Source organism: Scyliorhinus torazame, chromosome 16 (genome assembly GCF_047496885.1).
Source record: "Scyliorhinus torazame isolate Kashiwa2021f chromosome 16, sScyTor2.1, whole genome shotgun sequence".
NCBI classification, from domain to species: Eukaryota; Metazoa; Chordata; class Chondrichthyes; order Carcharhiniformes; family Scyliorhinidae; genus Scyliorhinus; species Scyliorhinus torazame.
The window spans coordinates 124,203,338-124,223,400 of record NC_092722.1 but is presented as its reverse complement, the minus strand read 5'-3'; the positions used below and the strand labels follow the sequence as shown (position 1 = coordinate 124,223,400).

Genomic DNA, 20,063 nt, shown 5'->3' with positions numbered 1-20,063 from the left:
TTGGATAGAAGAGGGGCAGAAATGGTTGTTGGAGGTCCCTGGTTATAGATGTTTCAATAAGATTAGGGAGGGTGGTAAAAGAGGTGGGGGGGTGGCATTATTAATTAGAGATAGTATAACAGCTGCAGAAAGGCAGTTCGAGGAGTATCAGCCTACTGAGGTAGTATGGGTTGAAGTCAGAAATAGGAAAGGAGCAGTCACCTTGTTAGGAGTTTTCTATAGGCCCCCCAATAGTAGCAGAGATGTGGAGGAACAGATTGGGAAACAGATTTTGGAAAGGTGCAGAAGTCATAGGGTAGTAGTCATGGGCGACTTTAACTTCCCAAATATTGAGTGGAAACTCTTTAGATCAAATAGTTTGGATGGGGTGGTGTTTGTGCAGTGTGTCCAGGAAGCTTTTCTAACACAGTATGTAGATTGTCCAACCAGAGGAGGGGCAATATTGGATTTAGTACTGGGTAATGAGCCAGGGCAAGTGATAGATTTGTTAGTGGGGGAGCATTTTGGAGATAGTGACCACAATTCTGTGACTTTCACTTTAGTAATGGAGAGGGATAGGTACGTGCAACAGGGCAAGGTTTACAATTGGGGGAAGGGTAAATACGATGTTGTCAGACAAGAATTGAAGTGCATAAGTTGGGAACATAGGCTGGCAGGGAAGGACACAAATGAAATGTGGAACTTGTTCAAGGAACAGGTGCTACGTGTCCTTGATATGTATGTCCCTGTCAGGCAGGGAAGAGATGGTCGAGTGAGGGAACCATGGTTGACAAGAGAGGTTGAATGTCTTGTTAAGAGGAAAAAGGTGACTTATGTAAGGCTGAGGAAACAAGATTCAGACAGGGCATTGGAGGGATACAAGATAGCCAGGAGGGAACTGAAGAAAGGGATTAGGAGAGCTAAGAGAGGGCATGAACAATCTTTGGCGGGTAGGATCAAGGAAAACCCCAAGGCCTTTTACACATATGTGAGAAATATGAGAATGACTAGAGCGAGGGTAGGTCCGATCAAGGACAGTAGCGGGAGATTGTGTATTGAGTCTGAAGAGATAGGAGAGGTCTTGAACGAGTACTTTTCTTCTGTATTTACAAATGAGAGGGGCGATATTGTTGGAGAGGACAGTGTGAAACAGATTGGTAAGCTCGAGGAAATACTTGTTAGGAAGGAAGATGTGTTGGGCATTTTGAAAAACTTGAGGATAGACAAGTCCCCCGGGCCTGACGGGATATATCCAAGGATTCTATGGGAAGCAAGAGATGAAATTGCAGAGCCGTTGGCAATGATCTTTTCGTCCTCACTGTCAACAGGGGTGGTACCAGGGGATTGGAGAGTGGCGAATGTCGTGCCCCTGTTCAAAAAAGGGACTAGGGATAACCCTGGGAATTACAGGCCAGTTAGTCTTACTTCGGTGGTAGGCAAAGTAATGGAAAGGGTACTGAAGGATAGGATTTCTGAGCATCTGGAAAGACACTGCTTGATTAGGGATAGTCAGCACGGATTTGTGAGGGGTAGGTCTTGCCTTACAAATCTTATTGAATTCTTTGAGGAGGTGACCAAGCATGTGGATGAAGGTAAAGCAGTGGATGTAGTGTACATGGATTTTAGTAAGGCATTTGATAAAGTTCCCCATGGTAGGCTTATGCAGAAAGTAAGGAGGCATGGGATAGTGGGAAATTTGGCCAGTTGGATAACGAACTGGCTAACCGATAGAAGTCAGAGAGTGGTGGTGGATGGCAAATATTCAGCCTGGATCCCAGTTACCAGTGGCGTACCGCAGGGATCAGTTCTGGGTCCTCTGCTGTTTGTGATTTTCATTAATGACTTGGATGAGGGAGTTGAAGGGTGGGTCAGTAAATTTGCAGATGATACGAAGATTGGTGGAGTTGTGGATAGTAAGGAGGGCTGTTGTCGGCTGCAAAGAGACATAGATAGGATGCAGAGCTGGGCTGAGAAGTGGCAGATGGAGTTTAACCCTGAAAAGTGTGAGGTTGTCCATTTTGGAAGGACAAATATGAATGCGGAATACAGGGTTAACGGTAGAGTTCTTGGCAATGTGGAGGAGCAGAGAGATCTTGGGGTCTATGTTCATACATCTTTGAAAGTTGCCACTCAAGTGGATAGAGCTGTGAAGAAGGCCTATGGTGTGCTCGCGTTCATTAACAGAGGGATTGAATTTAAGAGCCGTGAGGTGATGATGCAGCTGTACAAAACTTTGGTAAGGCCACATTTGGAGTACTGTGTACAGTTCTGGTCGCCTCATTTTAGGAAGGATGTGGAAGCTTTGGAAAAGGTGCAAAGAAGATTTACCAGGATGTTGCCTGGAATGGAGAGTAGGTCTTACGAGGAAAGGTTGAGGGTGCTAGGCCTTTTCTCATTAGAACGGAGAAGGATGAGGGGCGACTTGATAGAGGTTTATAAGATGATCAGGGGAATAGATAGAGTAGACAGTCAGAGACTTTTTCCCCGGGTGGAACACACCATTACAAGGGGACATAAATTTAAGGTGAAAGGTGGAAGATATAGGAGGGATATCAGAGGTAGGTTCTTTACCCAGAGAGTAGTGGGGGCATGGAATGCACTGCCTGTGGAAGTAGTTGAGTCGGAAACATTAGGGACCTTCAAGCAGCTATTGGATAGGTACATGGATTACGGTTAAATGATATAGTGTAGATTTATTTGTTCTCAAGGGCAGCACGGTAGCATTGTGGATAGCACAATTGCTTCACAGCTCCAGGGTCCCAGGTTCGATTCCGGCTTGGGTCACTGACTGTGCGGAGTCTGCACGTCCTCCCCGTGTCTGCGTGGGTTTCCTCCGGGTGCTCCGGTTTCCTCCCACAATCCAAAGATGTGCAGGTTAGGTGAATTGGCCAATGATAAATTGCCCTTAATGTCCAAATTGCCCTTGGTGTTGGGTGAAGGTGTTGAGTTTGGGTAGGGTGCTCTTTCCAAGAGCCGGTGCAGACTCAAAGGGCCGAATGGCCTCCTTCTGCACTGTAAATTCAATGATAATCTATGATTAATCTAGGACAAAGGTTCGGCACAACATCGTGGGCCGAAGGGCCTGTTCTGTGCTGTATTTTCTATGTTCTATGTTCTATGTACAGCTGATGAGCCTGATCCCAGAGCCACATTTCCAGGTGTTGTTGGCAGTTGGGATTGGTCCTTGGACTTCTGGGGCTGGATTCTCCGAACCCCCGCCGGGTCGGAGATTCCTCGGGGGGGGGGGGGCACGAATACCGCCCCGGCGCCGGCTGCCGTATTCTCCATCAAAGTTATTTGGGCGGGGGCGGGATACACGGCACGCCGGTCGGGGGCGGTTGGCAGCGACTCTCCCGGCGCTTGGCTGGCCCAGCAGAGTTGGTTTTGGACGATCATGGCCTTGATGCTGTTGGACGTGGCTCCTTCAAGGATGCTGATCTTAGTGCACCTGTCCTCCCAGCTGATTCAGAGCTAAAGTGCATTTGGATATTGCAATGTATTTTAAGCTGTGTTGTTTAAGAGCTTCCCTGATGTAATGTTGATCGTTACAAGCTTCCGTGATTACTTCAAATACTTTAACAAAGTTTAATGCCTTAGTTGACGTATGCAAGTCTCCTGTAAGCTAATGTGAAATATCTCTCTGACATGTATTGCAGAATCCACTGCAGATTCAAAATCTGGAGTCAGGCTATATGTCTGACTGGTGAGGAAGCAAATCAGTTACCCACCCCTCAGAGTATACAGGCAAAAGACACCAAACAAAATGTGTGCCAGGAGACAACGATTCAGCAAGGAAGCAATGGGACGACTTTGTGAAATGTTGAAGGAAGACTTGAAACCGAACTCTGTGGCCACACTGCCTTAACAGTTAAGATAAAACTCACGACTGTTATAGTGTGTTGTGCATTGCACACCTTTGCCCTTCAGCATGGACTGAGCATTCACCTGGAAGATGCTTTGCCACAGGAGTGGAGGAGCTGGAGGTGTGCAATAATGGAGCCTGATGCAGACATACCTCCTGGTGCAGGTGAGGTAGCCTTAGCTTCAGGTGATACAAGGGCAGCAGCTACATTTGGACATGGAACCCTCCCTTCTTCCCCCTTCCCTCCTTACCCCCTCCCCTGCCTCACTATCCTCTCCCTCCCCTCCCCTCTATCCATCAATCCTCGCTCCTCACCTCCCTCCCCTATTTACAGAAAGACAACAGAACCATTGTGCTCAAGTAAAAAAATATATTTTATTGATCCCTTCGTTAAAGGAAAATATAAATTTTATTGACACTTTTTATATCTTACGACCAGGTCAGAGCCATCTTGTAACAATTTTTTATGACACTCTTCTGCATTCTGTAAGGAGACGTTGTTATTTCCATTTTGTCCTGCTTCAAGAATCTCCCTTGTTCGTGGTGGGAAAAGTTCTGACTTCTCGTCTTCCCAGCTAAATTTTCAGTTGCATATTCTAAATGAAAACATACAAACATTTTTAATCATGCCACATGTAAAGTTGGATAATAATATAGTGCAGATTTAAATAGTTTCACAGATTTAAAACAAATAAGAAAACCTTTGTTTATTTATAAATGTTAACTTTCAATCGCCTTCAATCATAAATTATAAAATTAAAAAATACTTCAAAAAAACCAATAATAATACCATTTCCTGCGTAAAAGAAAGAATTTAAAAATGGTTACGAAACTTCAACATACCTTTAAAATAGCTGTGAAACCTGTTGCTTGTTGTCTTCAATACAAACCTCAGTTTAAATCCATGCCCTCAATGGACATTCCCATAGTTTCTCCATCACAAGCGGACATGCCTACATTCAAACTGTGCCGCGCTGGGGCCTGCACAGACTGCCCCGCTGCAGGCCCCAGGCTGCTGCTGGAGCCGAGTAGTTCTCCACGATTTTTTAGCACAGGTAAATGTGCTTCTCTCTCAGTATTGGCAGGCCTTGGCTTGCCGGCGATACACGAAAGTTACAGGCCATCATCATATTCTCACAGATAAGCAGCTGATGCAACAGTACAAAATGTAAATGCAATCCGGGTTTTCAGCGACAGTAACCTCACATCTGGAAAAATACATCTAGAGAAACAGACGTATATAAGATTAGGCTTTAGGAATAATACATTGAAACTGATTCGTAAGTGTAACTCTCAGTAACCCTATTAACTCCTTATTTCCCACATCAAGGGGTAACCAGATTGGTCTTGCTGACAGAAGTTGGTTCAAGAATACTCAGGCTGAGTGGAACGATTTTTGAAGGAGATTCGACCTGGTTTAGCAGAGGGAAATGAGTTTGCTGGAAAGCTAGGAATAACTCACAACTTTACCTTTGATGCTAAATATCTGCCAGAGGTTTAGCTTAAAGTAAAAAGATTTAAAAATGGCATTTTTCAGTTTCATTAGTTAGATAATGTGAAAGTACTTTTTTTTATTAGTTTAGTTTATTAGATACCTGTCAAGTCTGAACTGATTTTATTTTGTTTGTTGCAGTAAACTTCTGAAATTGAGAAATCTTGTCATTTGGTTATTTCTGATGGTCACTGAGAAATTCATCTCGTTTGAAAGATTAGCAGTTTCTACATGGATCACAACATTAGACAGCAACATACTTTCAGCAGTTTGTGAAGGACAAGTTAATCGCTATGCTAACATTGTTGGCTTGGTCATATTGATATGGCCAGAACAACTGCACAAAACAGATATTATATTGTCTTGGTGGGAGTGAACTCAGAAACACATCGCACACAAAAGGCAGTAAAAATCTGGAGAAAAGAAGAATGTGATCGAAAGAAAGAGAAAAAATGGGAGAGATAAAGAGAGAGAGCAATAAGGGAAAGATAAAATGGCAGGAAAATAAAGAGAGGGAGAGGCAGAATGAAAAAGACAACGGGAAAAGGGGAAATTAGGATGGCAAAGAAAGAGAAAAAGAGAAAGGAAAGAGAGAAAAGCAAAAAGTGAGAATGTGAGTGTGATAAAGGAAGAAAGAGACCATAGAACATAGAAAAATACAGCACACAACAGCCCTTCGGAATTATACTGCCTCTGAGAACTATACATAATAATATAATAATAATCTTTATTATTGTCACTGCAGCATAACTTATTGAGAGTTCAACAATTGCATATCATTGTGACTATTATTTCAACTGTTGCTCTGCACTTTTGTGTAAATGTTTGTGTAGGTTTTCCAGAACACCCAGCAGTCAGTTCTGTGTTCGAGGTTGATGCAATTTCTGTCCAGTCACAGAAAATACATCCTGGGGCCTGGAATCACTCAGTAACCGGAAACATTCTTGTTTCCTATTCTATTTCGCGGCTATTTGTTGCTTCTCCAGTCTCTCCCCAGAGGTGTTGACTCTCTAGTTGGGTGCAACATCATGGGCACTGATCATACTCTCGTATCTCACTCAGGTTTCTGTCATCTAAGGGTTTTAGGGTTAGTAAGGGTTAAGGAGGGACTGGGGATATAATACCACCCTCATTATGATACAGAGAATCACATGGTTGTAAACTGTGCGTGGAGAGAGTCTGAGAGAAGCTGACATGCAGATAACACATTGTTTTAGGGTTCTATCTTGGAGATATTTATCAGGTTGAGTGTTAACAATAGACAGCTGGCATTCCATTGCAAAGGCATCTTACCTGTTGGTGAGTCACCAAACAACCTTACAACATGGTGGCAGCAAGTGAAGGACCCCAAAATTCCCAATCAGGTGAAGGACCCAACATTTCAAGACATGAAACAAGAAATAACCTGCAGCTGTATCTGAGAAAAGTGCAGCTAATTTGAACACACAGCTGGAGATTGCCTAAGAAAGCTCCATTTAAGGTGTGGAGTCTGAGGGCAGACGAAAGATTCACTGTGCAGCTGCAAAGGACGGCAGCAGAGTACAGGGAGAGGCACGGTGGCACAGTGGTTAGCACTGCTGCCTCACAGTGTCAGGGACCCAGGTTTAATTCCTACCTTGAGTAACTGTGTGGAGTTTGCACTTTCACCCTGTGTCTGCTATGGGTTTCCTCTGGGTGTTCCAGGTTTCCTCCCTCAGTCCAAAGATGTGCAGGTTTGGTTGATTGGCCGTGCCAGCAAAATAGTCCCTTAGTATCCAAATACGTGAGTTGAGGTTAAGGGGTGAAGGTGGGTCTATGAGCCTTGGTAGGGTGCTCCTTCGGAGAGTTGGTGCAGACTCGATGGGCTGGATGGCCTCCTTCTGCACTGGACTTCTTTGATTCTATGACATGGATTTCCAAAGCCAAACCTGATCAAAGACAGAGTCAAAGCGTCTAGCCAGATTGCAAAAAGGATGAGCAAAATTGTTTAACCAGCGCAGTGCAGCAGCTGGATCCATAGTGCAATGACTAGCGTCCCTGCCTCTGGGCCAGAATCTTTGTGTTCCAGACCCACGGCAGGACATAATAGCCATGGAACGTGTGTCTGTAATGCAGCTAAAGGGTTGAGTTTGAACTTGTAAAATCCTTCCAACACTCTAGTGGCAGATTGTAAGAGCGGGAGAGTCTCCTGGTCAGACATGTTTGATGAGGAGTGGTGTCCCTCAAGATTTAAGCCTCTGGTGACAGACGAGTGACTTGTTGCAGGAAAAACCTCGCTATGGAAACAAATGAAAATCGGCCTTGAAAATAGGTGAAACAATAATTTGAGAAAAAAAGAGTAAAGTTGTACTTCCCTGTAATGAATAACAACCAGGGTGGCGCAGTGCCGCAGTGGTTAGCACTGCTGCCCAGCTCCAGGTCACTGTCTGTGTGGAGTTTGCACATTCTACCCGTGTCTGATTGAGGTTCATTCCCACAAGCCAAAGATGTGCAGGTAAGGTGGATTGGCCATGCTAAATTGCCCCTCAATTGGAAAAAAATAATAATTTGGTACTCTAAATTTATTTTTAAAAATGAAGAACAACCATGGACAAGAAATCACAACTACCAGACCAATGTGAGCTCATGCAAGGCAAATCAAGTTGTAAAATTGGGAGTCATGGAGAGAAAATGTTTGGATTACAGGAGCACGTCAAGATGAAGTAGTCAGAGGCAGTACGGTGGCGCAGTGGTTAGCACTGCTGCCTCACGCACTGAGGTCCCAGGTTCGATCAAGGCTCTGGGTCACTGCCTGTGTGCAGTTTGCACATTCTCCCCATGTTTGAGTGGGTTTCACCCCCACAACCCAAAGATGTGCAGGGTAGGTGAATAGGCTATGTTAAATTGTTCCTTAATTGGAAAAAATGAATTGGATACTCTAAATTTAAAAAGAAGATTAAGTAGTCACCGTCTCTGTTTGGACTGCTCTCTGGCTTCCAGGCAGTGAGCTCTGTTTTGGGGTGGGGCCTCTCTTTTTTGTGGGTCTCTGTGTCACTACTTATGTTTTTGCAGTAGTATCAGATCTTTTCATTTCCCTTCTTCTAAGTATGCAAACTTAGTATCCAACTGTTCCAGTATTACTGCATTTCCTCGTTGTACCACAGGAGAGTGGCTCTGTGAACTTTTAACCTGTTCCACTACTTCTACCACCTGACAAACTAATACCTTCCAGCACCTCATCTGCAGCTTGGAATGTTCTGGCCCACAATTTTATTCTTTCTCCCAAAACCTTTAAATGCTCTCGGGCTACCTGACAAGCACCTGTGAGTCTTTCCATAAACGTGGACAAGGAATTCAACATTGAGGATTCTTCTGTTTGTTGTAGAAACTTCTCTTTCATCAACTTTAGTGGACCCTGTACTTTATGGCCATAGGCCAATTCAAATGGGCTAATCCCAGTAGATCCGTTCGGAAAATTGCTGGTGGCAAACAGTAAAAAGTCTATTCCCCTGTCCCATTCTCATGGGTATTCATGGCAATGGGCCCTAATCAGGGTTTTGAGAGTCTGATGATATCTCTCCAAAGCTCCCTGAGAGTTTGAGTGATGGGCGGTTGACTTTTGTTGCATGCTACATAAACTATGGCTTATACCCCGGAAAATTTTCGACATAAAGTTAGAACCCTGGCCAGATGGTACTTATAAGGGGAGACCATAGCGCGAAGAACTGCGTGATTTTCCATTACTACCTTAGCTGTCATAATGTAAATCATGGTGTTTTAACAAGAAATTATCTATGCTCAATCATGCAAACCTCCAGACCTGCGAGTGAGACGACCCTACAACAGTTTCCATTATTTATGTAGAGAGCAGCAACCCTAGCAGGGTTTTTAATGACACGGGGCACCAAATCAATGACCATTCCTGTCCAACCTGATGAATATTCTTTACTTTCCAAACTTAGAGAACTATTAAAAACTAGCTGAAGCTTCAAAGAAAACACCAGTTAATGAACTCCAAACAGTTTCATTGCGACTTATTTGGTGCATTTTCCAGTAATTTCGGTTTTGTAATGAGTGACTGGATTTTCTTTTAACATTTTGCCCAAAAAGGAAGGAAATTTGTTCAATTATTTTACAAATTCCTCCATTTCTCACTTGAGAATTGATGATTATTTTACATTTTGAAGCATCCGTATCCAATCGGCAGCAGGAAATCTATGACTGAGAGGAATCAAAAGTTTCAATTAATTTCAATTTGTCTTTAAAAAGTAAACAAAGAGGCAAATGGAGATTGGAAACCATTCTCATTGGCAGAGAATCATTGTCTGTATTCCGAGGCAAATATCATCGACATGTGTAACTTCTGTTGTTCAAACCTGTGTCTGCATTGAAAAACATTGCATCATTTGGAATCTTATAACCTCTGATGTGATATGGTACGAATTAAGTAATGGCATGATGGGAAAACTGGTCAATGGGAAGGCTGGTCAAATGTTTGATACAATGTAAGAAAGGCTGAACTACTCATTCCAGCTCACCAGGCCCATGTAAAGAATGATCACAGTTCACCAGAGCCCTGTAAGAAATGCTGCCCTTACCATTTCAGACTGTAAGACTGATAAGGCCAACTCTGCATAACTTGAAGTCTGAAAAAGATCAGAGAAGGTCAAGCCATTCCAAAATACCGGACCTCGGCAACTCCTGATATATCTAACTCGTCATAACCCAGGGCCTTAGGAATAAAACAATATAAGTTCAGGAAGAAATAATTCAACTCCGACCTTTCACTGTTCCCTCCAAGGACAAGATAATGGTATGAGTGATGCGACCAAAAGAGGTCTGTTTTATAACATTGCTTCCGTTTCTATTTCCGATCAAATTCCTGACTAAGCTGTTGTCACGCAATCTTGATAATGATAATGTATAAATATTGAGCTGATTCTCTGTGAAAATGCGAACTTGAGAAGGAATCAGCAATTTCACTAACTGCTCTCTGACTTCAAGTTTCAGCCATTACTGCATGCAGTTGTTTTGAAAATAAAGCTTGTTATTTTGATTTAACGAACGTGTTGAATCTTTCTACTACAGAAGCGGGAAAATATTGACTTTAACACTGAGCTTTCATCCCTCTGCAGTGTCTTTATTTAGCCGAGAGAGTGACAGCGTTAATAAAAGGGGCTTTGCAGCTTTTGCACAAGTTGGTGTGTGTTGATCAGGATGGTCAACTGACCATAAACATAATCAAATACCAGAAATTATTTTCCTGATTTTTTCCATGTCATATTCTGTACCGTACTAACTGTCCCCATTCAACCAGGTCAATAATACAAATCAAATCTTGGCCACAGTTTAATTTTATTGGTTATTTTAACATTCAATCTTGGATTATACAATTACAATTGATCGGTTAACGGTAGAGTTCTTGGCAATGTGGAGGAGCAGAGAGATCTTGGGGTCTATGTTCATACATCTTTGAAAGTTGCCACGCAAGTGGATAGAGCTGTGAAGAAGGCCTATGGTGTGCTCGCGTTCATTAACAGAGGGATTGAATTTAAGAGCCGTGAGGTGATGATGCAGCTGTACAAAACTTTTGTAAGGCCACATTTGGAGTACTGTGTGCAGTTCTGGTCGCCTCATTTTAGGAAGGATGTGGAAGCCCTGGAAAAGGTGCAAAGACATTTACCAGGATGTTGCCTGGAATGGAGAGTAGGTCTTATGAGAAAAGGTTGAGGGGGCTAGGCCTTTTCTCATTAGAGTGGAGAAGGATGAGGGGCGACTTGATAGAGGTTTATAAGATGATCAGGGGAATAGATAGAGTTGACAGTCAGAGACTTTTTCCCCGGGTGGAACACACCATTACAAGGGGACATAAATTTAAGGTGAAAGGTGGAAGATATGGGAGGGATATCAGAGGTAGGTTCTTTACCCAGAGAGTAGTGGGGGCATGGAATGCACTGCCTGTGGAAGTAGTTGAGTCGGAAACATTAGGGACCTTCAAGCAGCTATTGGATAGGTACATGGATGACGGTAAAATGATATAGTGTAGATTTATTTGTTCTTAAGGGCAGCACGGTAGCATTGTGGATAGCGCAATTGCTTCACAGCTCCATGGTCCCAGGTTCGATTCCGGCTTGGGTCATTGTCTGTGCGGAGTCTGCACGTCCTCCCCGTGTCTGCGTGGGTTTCTTCCGGGTGCTCCGGTTTCCTCCCACAGTCCAAAGATGTGCGGGTTAGGTGAATTGGCCAATGATAAATTGCCCTTAATGTCCAAATTGCCCTTGGTGTTGGGTGGGGGTGTTGAGTTTGGGTATGGTGCTCTTTCCAAGAGCCGGTGCAGACTCAAAGGGCCGAATGGCCTCCTTCTGCACTGTAAATTCAATGATAATCTATGATTAATCTAGGACAAAGGTTCGGCACAACATCGTGGGCCGAAGGGCCTGTTCTGTGCTGTATTTTCTATGTTCTATGTTCTATCACTCTGTTCAGAAAATCAATATCAGCAGCCATGAGGTTTTATTCTTTTCAACCCACATTCATCCATTTTATATCCTTTAGACTTCCCCCAGTTACTGCTTTCCCCCTCAGTGAGATGGCACAGTCTGTAGAAAATGGTCTTTCCCATGTATTGTCCAGGCTGCTCTGTGTTGGCCAATGAGGGACTCGGATGGTTTGATGGAGAGTTTGTGAAGCTGACAAGTTACAGGACAGCGAGACTCCCAGTGACAGAGGCTGAGATCTGAATGAACGCTCTGGATGGGAGTCCGATCGTCTGTCAGCAAATCCTCACAGCAACAGAATCGAGCTGTTGATTTATCTGAAGAGTCTGCAGTGATTGTTGGCCCTTTCTCCGCTGTCACAGATGGAAAGCCTTTCACCCAATGGGGTATGTTTCTCTGAAGAGGCAGCAAGTGAAAGATAGGTTGGCAGAGTGGATTTATTATACCCTCTGTGGCTGTATTGGATATTGTTATTAACCATTATTATCATAAAAACACCATCAGCTACACACTCAATCATTTAATATACATTGCTGTTAAAGTACACTGAACACACAGTGATCATTATAAAACACATGTGTATCATTTATATTTGGGCATCAGATTATATCTATCTCCCAGTTATTTAGGCTCCACTAAAATTTGATGGAGGTGAGTTTAAATGTACCCACTTGGTGAAACTGGGTTAAACTGCTCACCCAAAGTGGGTGGGTCCGCATTAACATACAGGGAGTGGGTTCTGGTGACATCACTGGGCACCGACTGCATTGCCAACTCTGCCCTGAGTGGGGGAAGCTGTTGCATTATTTACAAAAGGCTGAAGGAGATCTGAGAGAATCAGGATGTCAAGAGGGAAGTGTTTGATTTTCCTTTGGGCAGAGGTGCCCATCAGGTGCCAGATGAAAGTTTCGAGATTCTCTGCTATGGACATTCCCTTTTCGCAGCTTGAGTCACTCCCAGAATCTCCTTTCACTCACCTCCATGCAAATTCGACAGTCAGGAAGTGGACTGCTGACACAATAATAATAATAATCTTTATTAGTGTCACAAGTAGGCTCACATTAACACTGCCATGAAGTTACTGTGAAAATCCCCTAGTCGCCACACTTCAGCGCCTGTTCGGGTACACTGTGGGAGAATTCAGAATGTCCAATTCACCCAACAAGCCCATCCTTCGAAGGAAACCGGAGCACCCGGAGGAAACCCAAGCAGACACGGGGAGAAGGTGCAGACTCCACACAGACAGTGACCCAGGCTGGGAATCGAACCTGGGACCCTGGCGCTGTGAAGTAACAGTACTAACCACTGTGCTACCATGCTGCCCTTGAAACTCTGGTTTTAATCTTTTTTTAATTTGATTTCTAATGCAAAAGAGTGAATTTCCAAATGTTCTCATTACGCACCCACCAAAATATATCTGGCGTTAAAATTGGGCCCATGTAATATTTATTATTATAGAATCAGCTCCTAAAATTCATAGCAATCATTGTGCTCTGTCCAAATGTTCTCAATAAATCCCCGATTCCAAAATCATCTTGTTTGTTTATTTCCACACACAGGAATAGGTCAATGGAAAAGGAAATAATATATACTATTTGGAAAGAAATTGCGACAGAAAATAAATGAAATTATTCCCCATCAAACATCTTGAGATATCAGAGAATATCTTTCAAATCTGTTCACTGGGAATTTCATTTTTTTCCCAAATGGAAAAACTTGCTTCAGGGAGGGCACATAACTATTGTTCATTGCTAATTTCAATCTCCAAGACCTTTTCAAAGCACTCCTGCCCATCCATCATATGTATGATCCCACGAATGCAAAAAGCTTGGATATCTCTTCGGTTCTTGCAAAGCCGGTTCTCAGCTGTCTTCTCCAAGTAGTAGCAACACGTTTCTCGTGCCTTTGAAGCATGTTTGATTTTAAATCCTTCCCGATAACATTTGCTGGCATTTGATTCAGATTTTTTGTCATGAAATTCAAATTTCCCAGCCTCAAGATATATTTCTTGCTTATTTTCCAAGGTAATATATTCCAAATTCAATAAATCTTTGTAGATGGCTCCTGCTTTGTCATGGTCTTTATTTATTGCGCAGATTTCGGCAAATGCTAGTTTTGCCATGATAAATGATCGCTTGAGCCTAAATGCTTCATCAAAATGGTGCTTGCATTGGTTAATCAATGAAACTTTTTGTTGAAGTTTAAGATTGTGAGAGCTTTTGCTGTCGGATTTGATCAGCTGGATTAGTTTGCTAGACCTATCTGATGATGTAAGAAGGCAGAGTTTGGGGTAATTTCCAATCCTTTCTTCAACAGCTCCAAAGCTTTTTCCACTTCTCCAGCTCTTCTGTAAAATTTTGCTGCATAGCGAATCACATGTAGTTGATCAGGGGACTTTTGCAATGCTTGTTCAACTAATCTGAGTATTTCCTCATTTTCATTGAGGTCTTGCAGTTTTAGAGCCAGCAGCACCATGGCTTCAGTGTGACCTGAATCAAGCTCCAGAACACATCTCAACTGCATCGCTAATTCACTGAATTTCCCATTCTCTGGCTTCCCAGAATACTCTTCCAGACGCATCAGGGCAGTCGCAAAGCCAAGGTTCCATTCAACGTTATCCGTATCTTCCTCCAGGGTCCTTTAAAAACATTCTCTTTATAGTATTTAGCTACAGAACTCAGCAATGCCCAACCCTTCTCCCCGTATACTTCAGGTATCATTGCTGTGTACCGAGAGGCATCAGGAAATTGTTGACAGATCCTCTCCAGTTTGTCGAGGTAGGACTGAGCCTCTGCCAGTTGTCTCATGTGATAATATACCCAGGCATAGTTTCCATAGGTGATGATGATTCTTTTATCAAATTCATCTTCATGATTCTCCCTCAGAACCTTTTCAGCTTCCTTTAAGTTTTGAATCGCCTCCTCACAGTTTCCTTGCAGACAGTTTACAAAAGCGAGTTGGTTGTAAGAGCTGGCTTGATATTTCTCATCAAATTGCACTGAATCTTGTAATGTTTGCTTCATACTGTCCAGGTCAATGTTTTCTGTCTGTAGAATCCACGTGAAGTGACATTGAAGCCGATTGGGCTTCACTTTCAACAAATTCTTCTGCATGATACTGCAAGAGAAAAATATCTTTCACAACCCACTTTTTCAGAAATCATACCGTGTATATTTTGCAATTTTAATTCTTGGAATTAATTAATATTAAAACTCTGTGAGGATCACAACAATGTTGGGCGCAACGAGTTACATGGGCATGTTTAAGCTGATTAAAAGGAGTCAGCATGGATATGTAATGACAGACTGATCTAATTTTTCTGAGGAGTTCACTTGTGTTTGGAACAGGGGAATATTTATGCTGTTTGTCCATGTAGATTTCCAGAAGACATTTCACCAGATCCATGCAAGAGATGATCAGCAAAAAATGCAAGTGCAGTAACTTGGAGTTAAACTTGTAATATGAGTTGACTATTGATTGGGAGTTTGGAGACAGAAAATAGGGAAAAATGGAATGATCTATGAATGATGGGATGTGACAAATATATCAGAGATCTAGACAGAGGCTTCAACTGTTCATCATGTACATCAGTGACTTGCATTCAGGAATTAAGAGGTGTACATCCATATTTGAAGATTATACAAAATAAGGAGACACACTAGGTTAGATGATGGAAGCATTAATTTCCAAAGGAACATTGGATGAAATAAATGACTGGGAAAAAAAAACCAGGGCCAATGGAGTTCACTGTGGGAAGTGTGAGGACCTGCAGCTGTCTCTGTACACAAAATGTTTAGAATAATCAGGCAGACATGGAACAATCAAAATATCTAGTGGACTGTTGTGTTTCGAATCCAAAGGGATAAATAATAATTGAGTTGTTCAGAGCCTTGGTCCGATTCCATCAGAATTAAGGCTTTGAGATTCTGGCATCAATCCTCAGCAATGACCTTGCTGCTGTTAGATCAAAAAGTCATCAGAAGTAGACCAACACTTAGCAAGTTAAATTATGAGGTCAGGTTACACAAGCATAGGTTAGTATTCCTTCACTTTGAAAGAATGATCAAACTGGGATCTTGAGGATAAAAAGATTTAATAAAAAGATCTTCAGTCAGGTGAAACAGAATATCCACAAAGTACAAGTTTCACATTTCCCCCATCGAAATGGCAATATCACACCCACCAGTCTTCCATTGTTCCCCCACCCCCAAACTCCTCTTCTTAATCACACCACCTCCTCATTTCCTCTCTTCCCATTGCTAGTCTGTTTGTAGTCACGGGACGTGGGTATATAATCCAGGCTGGCACTGCTGTGCTGGAATGAGGGAGTTACAGAATTTTTGATAATTTAATAATTATTACAGTTATTACAAGTTTCATCTGTTCAGTGGTCTCCTCTTTCTAGTTGATCTTCTCAGTTGTGTCTTCAAAGTATGCAATTGATCTTCCATATCTTCTTGCTGTACAGGTGTCAAGTAAGGATTAGGAAAGTCAACGGCCTTGAAGATGTTATCTTGATCAATAACATGTTGATGTTGAGACGCAACATGATATTTGATGCGCAACAGTGCTCTTCAGTTTCATCTGAAGTGAGAACCTTTTTCAGTCTGAACTAAGTACGCTCTTGGTGCGACTTGTCTCAGGACTTTAGCTATGTGTTGCCATCCACCATCAGGATTTTGAATACATACAAAGTCTCCTTCCTGTAATTTTGATAGAGGTTTCGTTTGTTTGTCATAGTTCTCTTTTTGTTTCTTACGGTTGTGTATCTCTTGATGATCGATATCCGCAATAGTTATCTCAGGCAATGTGGTGTGAATGTTTCTACCCATTAACATCTGAGTAGGTGATAATCCAGATGACAGTGGTGTTGCTCTGTACGTCAGCAATGCCAAAGATAGATCTTTGTTGTCATCGATTGCTTTATGGAACAATGTTTTGATTATTCCTGTGCCCTTCTCTGCTTTGCCATTTGATTGAGGATACAGTGGGCTTGATGTGATGTGATTGAAGTTGCACTTTTCTGTAAACTGTGTCCACTCCCAGCTTGAGAAACAAGGACCAATGTCAAAGACAATGTGTAAAGGTATCCCATGGCGTGCAACAAATGGATTTTGCTGCACATATGACAGATCTTGCTGTCGAATGATTCAGAGGCATCACCTCGGGATAGTTGGAATAATAGTCGAAGACGACTAGATAGCCACGACCTTTAAAGTAGAACAAATCCATACCAACTTTGATCCATGGATTGGTGATGAGTTCAGTTTCTTCCATACTTTCTCTGCACTGCACAGGCTGATGCATTTGGCAAATTGTGCATTCCTGTACATATGTATCAACATCCCTGTTGATTCCAGGCCAATATACAGATTGTCTTGACCGTCTATGAGATTTTTCTATACCCTGATGACCCTCGTGAATCTGTTGCAGAATTCCTTGTTAGAGGCTTGCAGGAATCACTATCCGATCTCCTTTGAGTAGGAAACCATCTATGACTGTGAGGTGATCTTTGATACTTCGAAAGGCAGAGCGACATACATTGGGCTATCCTTCTTTGGGATATTTCATCACCCTCTGGCGCGTCAAATCCTTTTCTGTTTCTTCTTTGATGATGCGCAGTTTTTGGTCAGACATTGGAAGCAGTGGAAGGTGGTCTCTTGGGTGGCAGTGAGTGGTGAGGCAGCATTTAAAAGCAACTCCATCTTTTTAGCAGCGAGAAGCTGATGCACAGGTTCAGCAAATCAAACGGCGAGATGGCCAGTAATGTTGAGAATCTCATTTTTGGCACTAAGTGCCATTGAATTCGGGCTGAGATCTCGCCAACGCAGCCAACGTGAAACATCCTGTCAAAGGCACCCAAAATGACACTTCAAAGTTTTCCAGCTGAAACCCGCCCATTGATTTTGAAATAACCAAGATATTCCCTCCAGAAGGAAATGAATCTGGTCAAAGAAGAAAGATTATCTCAAGGAAAACGTAACAGACTTCTGGTGGTGTCTATGAGGTGAGTGGTCACACACAAGGTGGCTCCCGCTGGAAGACTTGTCTTTTGGCCCTTTTTACCCAGTAAACGAATGTCGTGATGGGAAGAAAGTTAAAGTAATTGAAGTTCATTGGTTTCTCCTGCGTTATGGGATGTTGGCGGGTACAATACGAGGTTAGAAACAAACAAAGCCCCCGCTCCTGATTCAGTGGAGCATTGTAGTGGAGTGAAGGAGAATATGGCGGACCTCGCTATGTCATTGATGCCCTCCCAGTTGCCGATGGAGCAGTTAATCGAGTTCATCATTGGAGAATTCCAGAAGCACAGGCAGGCAATGCAGGAAGACGTGTCAAAGACGGTTGAGGTGGCAGAAGCTCCCTTTCACGTGGCGATGGAAATGATGGAGCAGTGACTGGAGTCACAGGGCTCGACAATTCGGGAAGTTGAGAGGGTGGTCTCAGACCACAGCAACCAGATTGTCTCTTTGGAGGCAGAAATAACAATGCTGGCAGTGGCCCCCAAAGCTTTGACGGCTAGGGTGGACGACCAGGAGAACCGATCCAGGTGTCAGAACCTGAGGATAGTCGGCTTACCGGAGAGAATCGGATATCCGAGCGCCACCAAATATGTGGCAAAGATGTTCGGGAAACTGGTCGGGGAGGGAGTCTTTGCAAAACCCCCGAGGTGGAATGGACCCACAGGTCGCTACACCAGAAGCCGAGAGCCGGGGATCCGCATTGGGCTGTAATTGTTCATTTGCATAAATATTTGGAGAAGGAGCAAACCTTGGAGTGGGTAAAGACCATGCGAGACTGGAGCTGGGAGGTATACGCCATACGAAGATCCGAGGACATTGCAGCTGATCTGGCCAAATGTTGAGCTGGCTTTAACGAAGCCAGGACAACACTCTTCAGGATCAAAGTTCGATTTGGAATTCTGTACCTGGCAAACTGTGAGTCACATTTCAGGACAGAAAGCATTATTTCAATACACTGGAAAAGGCGAATGAATTTGTGAGGAAAAATGGTTTGGGGGAGAATTAATGGCGATTATGTCCAGTTAACTGGGGTGGGATTCTCCATGGGCCGACGGGAAAATTGGGAAAGCAGGTTGGGCGGAGAATCGATCGTGAAGCCCCAATTGTGGCAGGCGCCAGGCGCATGCCAATTTGCAATGCTCCGGCGACTTGATGGCAGCGTCAATGCATTCTACTCTGCACGTACTGTAACTGCCGTTTGCAGATCATTAGTGAGCCTGACCCGATATTCTCCAGGGTCTCCACCGATGGTGAATGTCATTTGTCGCTTCAAAAAACAGGCACCGCTGGCGTAGAAGAGGTAAGGGATAGGACATGCAGAGGCTGCCGGACATGCCGCTGGCTAGGCTGGCGGGGGAGGGGCCAGGGGCCTCTGCCATACCAGGGAGGGAAGCAGGGGTTGTTGGGGGTGACCATGGGATGGGCGTGGGATCGAGGTGACCCGCCGTTGGGACTGGGGTGTCCAGGCATGGACCACCATTGCTGCCATCTGCAAGGCAGCCAACATGCTGCGCACCTGACTGACCGCCCACCATGATTCCTGATCTTGCAGGGTGCCACCGGCTATTTGGGTGCCGACACACCACCACCCTCATACCGCACCCTTCCCCACCACACCGATCCCCCCCCCCCACCCCAATCAGCTGCAACCATCCGGTGAGGCAGCATTTGGCCCACCCAAGGGCAATGGCCACAAGCGGGCGCCTTCAGGAGGGTGCAGGATGGGGGCCCCAGAGATTACCGCTGGCATGGGTAGTCCCAGCCACCCAATCCCCTGGCAGCAGGGATGGGCGCCAGGGCCAGAGTACCCAATGGTGCCAGGCACCGATGTGCCCAGGGTGTGGTGGGCACCTGATACGCTGGCAGTGTGCACGACACCTACACCCTGGCACACTCAACGGTTCCTAACCTCTCTGATGAACACCCCTGGCTGAGGATTGGCTCCTGGGTGACAGGGGTTATCCGCTGCGGTTGTGGCTGATGATGCTTATGCAGAGGTCACAGACCGACGTGGAGACCTGTTACAATGACGTCCATGCAGTAACCAGGGGTGTGATAGAGCGGTGCTTCGGCAAACTGAAAATGTTGTTCAGGTGCATGTCCCTCTCTGGAGGGTCCCTCCAGTATAGCGCTAGGAGAGTCTCTCACCTCATGGTGGCCTGCTGCGTCCTCCTCAACATCACACACCAGAGGGGCGACGTGCTGGAGGAGGTGGTTGAACAGCAGTCCTCATTTGACAAGGAGGATGAGGG

General features: G+C 44.0%; 1 long non-coding RNA gene across 1 annotated transcript; it reads right to left on the bottom strand.

Annotated features, from left to right (window-relative positions):
• Positions 1-4,197: 4,197 nt before the first annotated feature.
• LOC140392412 (uncharacterized) lies at positions 4,198-5,258 on the bottom strand. The gene is made up of 2 exons (XR_011935339.1): positions 4,685-5,258; positions 4,198-4,437 (listed from the first exon to the last, which is right to left on the bottom strand). It is a non-coding gene; the product is annotated as an uncharacterized lncRNA (long non-coding RNA).
• Between the last annotated feature and the right edge of the window lie 14,805 nt (positions 5,259-20,063).